A 4,208-nucleotide genomic window follows, 5' to 3' on the forward strand; every position below is an offset into this window, starting at 1 on the left:
TTCATATTGTGGAGTAGGACTTAAATTCAAATAGAAAGTGATTAGTCACTCCCATGATATTTATTACAGTTATTACTGAAGTGTGTGGGTTTCATACTTGGGTATGATTAATAAGAACTGGAAGCTTTATCTTTACGAACGAGCTGTGTGTCTTGGAGTTCTCTAGAGGAACAGAATAAGTAGACAGATATATGAATTATTAGAATTCCTTATAAGCTGAGGTCCCAAGCAGCTCGGCCAGCGGGGAGCGCCGTGGTCCCCGCTGCCTCCCAACCTGCTGCTTCCCACCCTGCCGCCTCCGCCTCCGTGGGGCCCTCCGTGTCTGCGCAGCTCGGCCCGCGGCTCCCGGAGGAGCAGCGGAGCGCGGGGCCCGGCGCGGGCGCGGGGTGCGGCCATGGCGGACGGTGCGGGAGCAGGTGCGGCGGGCCAGGCCTCGGGATCGGCTGGGGGGGGGCCTCAACTGGGGCAGCCCCGTCAATCCTGCTTCGCTGCCTCCGAGAGACCCGCAGCTCATAGCTCTCATAGTGGAGCAGCTCAAGAGCCGTGGTCTGTTTGACAGCTTCCGCCGGGACTGCCTGGCCAACGTGGACACTAAGCCAACTTACCAGAACCTGAGGCAGAAGGTGGATAATTTTGTGTCAACACATCTGGACAAACAGGAATGGAATCCTGCAATGAACAAGAACCAGTTGCAAAATGGGCTGAGGCAGAGTGTGGTTCAGTCAGGCGTGTTGGAAGCAGGAGTGGACAGGATCATTTCTCAAGTGGTAGACCCTAAACTAAACCACATCTTCAGGCCACAGATAGAGCGAGCAATCCATGAGTTCCTGGCTGCCCAGAAAAAAGCCTCCAGAACCTGAAAGCCAGGATCCTCCAGTGCCATCCCAAGATGCTTCCTAAGAATATGCCCAATACCTTTGGAAAGCTCTATTTAATGAAGAAATGGATTCCTGTTTCATCCGAATATAACTTTAGTCGACTATGTCATTACTGATGTCAGGATTTTGGACTTGACTGTGGTGGTGTCCACATTGGATGGAGAGCAAGATTGCTGGTGTGGGACAGTTACCCGTACTTGCTCGTGGATTGTGTCACCTTTGACCAGCCTGTCGAAGGGTATGACCCCAGTAGACACTACAGAGGTTTAAGCACTACAGTGACATGGGCTGTCCTGAATGAACCTTTATACTTGAACAGAGACACTGCATGGGGATGTTAGCCCTTGTGCTCTGTGGTATGCAGAAGCCAGGCTGGAGGCTAGCTGGTCAGGACAGTAAGAGTCAGTGGGACCAGCTGTTGGACAGTGGGTTTTGATACTGTTGCTAGGTTACAGACTGGCAGTTAGCATCATAGCCTTAAGGTTGTGGTGACCTTCCTAATGGTTTTCTTTCCTTGTCAGAGGTAGTGTTGCAGCCCTGAAGTAAGTAAGGAAGCTGAGACTTGGGGTACACAGAAAGCCCCACAGCTTCTGTCCTGGTGTCTCCCTGTCACAGGGGTAAGTCACTCTGGATGAGGTGCTCAGTTCTCATGTTTGTGTTTTTAGAACAAAACCTTCTAATAACTAATGGTTGTTTTACGATAAAGTCGTTTGATGATCTTTCAAAAAAAAAAAAAAGCTGAGGTCCCATTTGTCCAACAATGGCCCAACAGAAAGCTCAAAAACACAGGAGTTGTTTCATCTGTGAGATGAATCTATGAACTGGTCTTAAGTATGTGTCAGAATCATAATGAAATAGGTTCTAATGATAATAAAGGAGTAGACTTGCCAACCAGAGTGAGGAAAAGAAGCAAAGCTTTCTTCTTACATCTCCTTTATACAGGCTGCCAACAGAAGGAGAGGCTCTTGTTAAAAGTAGATCTTCCCACCTCAAAACATCCAGTTTAAAGTTCTTCCTACTTACAATTAAAAATTGCCACATAGGTGTACCCAGACATGTGGGTTTTAGCTAATTCCAGATAGAGTAAGATGACATAAGGTCTTGCCATCATAAGTCCACAACTTGTTAACTTGACACACAATCATAGCTCCTTTGATAACAATAACCTCAAAATCATGTTTAACATAATATAACTATGCCCCCAGACAGCTACAGGCATTATAGAATTTAGACTATGTGGCTATGTCATTTGAAGTACATTCTTTCAGCACCTAAAAAGTTATGTAATATACTCTTCTTAACTAATGTTGCATTGCATGATTTTAAACACAAATATTGATATAAATATTCTTCTTTTCTTTTTTACTTATTCTTCTCTTGTATATTACACCCTGTCCACAGTTTGTGCTCCCTTCTCTTCTACCAGACACCATCCACATCCTTTTTCCACAGATCTACTCCTCCATTTCCCTTGCGAGAAGAGCTGCCTCCCAGGAATTCCAACCAAACACGGCATAAGAAGTTACATGACTGAGCACATTTGCTGTTCCCTTTTCTACAGCTTGACTCGGGTTATGGGAGAAACGGTACCACATATAGGATGCTGACTCAAAGCATAGACCACATTTGGAAGAACACTGTTCTACCCATCCAGGCTACTGTCACCCAATTCATGCTGCAACTGTGTCTTTAAAAGGCCATTCTAGAGCAGGAAAGATGGGTCATCCCTTAAGAGCACTGATTGCTCTTCCAGAGGTCCTGAGTTCAATTCCCAGCAACCACATGGTAGCTCACAACTATCTGTAATGGGATCTGATACCCTCTTCTGGTGTCTGAAGACAGCTACAGTATACTCATATAAGTGAAATAAATAAATCTTTTTTTAAAGGCCATTTTATCTTTCTATCAGAAAATGTGCATCAGTACGGTGAGGAACATGCCTAATATGGTTTAAGTGAGTTTCTTGGTCAGAAGCAATAATGTGGGGAATACCTTGGTGGTGGATAAAGGATTATGGTAGTAATGGAAGTTAGTTTTGGCAGAAGCATTATGTGTGGGAAAGGCAAATCAATAACCAGAATATGTATCTACTCTTATATGGACAAAGTATTGTCATTTCCATGGAGGAAATGAACTAATGTGGACAGCTCTTAGGATGCTTATGCCACTGTTGTCCCAGTGATCATATCTTCCCAGGCCAGTTATTACTGTAGTGTGTAGATTTCATAGCTGGGTAACACAGGTTAGTGTTGGAAGCATCATACTTATTGACTAGCATTCATACTGCTGGAGGGTGCTATGCAAGCTCTCAAATAAATAAATCTATGAAAGGTTGACTAGATATACTTTACAAGCCTGTAAAATGTATCACTTTATTGTCTCACTCTGAAATTAACTGAAGATGAGATTATTTTTTCCTTAGGTACTTGATAAACAATTGAACCTGTTAACATTTTTATGTTTTGATTTTAAGTACAGATAAATCTCAATAATAAAATTGGGGCTTTTCAAATGTAACATTTTATTATAGTCATGCTATCTTGCTTTTTTAGGCATCTACTCATCAAAATTGTCACTTACATGCTGCTTCCTTTTGGAAAAATTAATACTGTCAGTATATACTATACCCCCTTTTGGCTCTTGATGGTAATTCTATCCAACCATTGCCCAGTTTTTTTTTTTATCTTGAATATGAGTTACAAGACCTTTAGAAATTCATGGATTGACTTTCAATAGGATTTATTTTTCCCTCTTTGTTTTTGCTACTAAGTTCTTGCTTAATTACATTGTTCATTGACTTTGCTGTTTATGATTTAAGTATTATAGAATTCGTTAGGTCATTTTGTAGCCTGTATTGTGGTCTCTCTCTCTCTCTCTCTCTCTCTCTCTCTCTCTCTCTCTCTCTCTGTGTGTGTGTGTGTGTGTGTGTGTGTGTGTGTGTGTGTGTGTGTGAACCTAATAGGAAAGCTAAAGAATAATGAAAATATTTACAAAAGAATCAAGTGTGAAATTTACTACGTTTTATAAAAAAAAAAAATATGTCAGAACAGAGAATCTGAGGAACTTTAGATTGTTTATATCTTCATGGGGAAGAAAGAAATAAACAAAGTCAGGAATATCCACCAGTCAACAGACGGACAAGAGTGTGGAGAACCCAGATGCTACCTTCATCTTTCAGAAGCAACCATGGTTTTCACATGATAGCCAAGAGCAACTCTAGAGTGGACTTTACCAATGTCCAATACTCATCTGGTTAGTTGCAAATCACAGACTTGGTGATTCTCAGAAAGAAAGGACTCACACATGAATACTATACAGCCAGCATCTGAC

The 4,208-nt window shown here is 42.3% G+C and overlaps 1 pseudogene; it reads left to right on the forward strand.

Annotated features, from left to right (window-relative positions):
* Positions 1–257: 257 nt before the first annotated feature.
* On the forward strand, positions 258–1,423 carry LOC117693584 (biorientation of chromosomes in cell division protein 1-like; annotated as a pseudogene).
* The last annotated feature ends 2,785 nt before the right edge of the window (positions 1,424–4,208 follow it).

This window comes from Arvicanthis niloticus, chromosome 21 (assembly GCF_011762505.2).
Source record: "Arvicanthis niloticus isolate mArvNil1 chromosome 21, mArvNil1.pat.X, whole genome shotgun sequence".
Lineage (NCBI taxonomy): Eukaryota > Metazoa > Chordata > Mammalia > Rodentia > Muridae > Arvicanthis > Arvicanthis niloticus.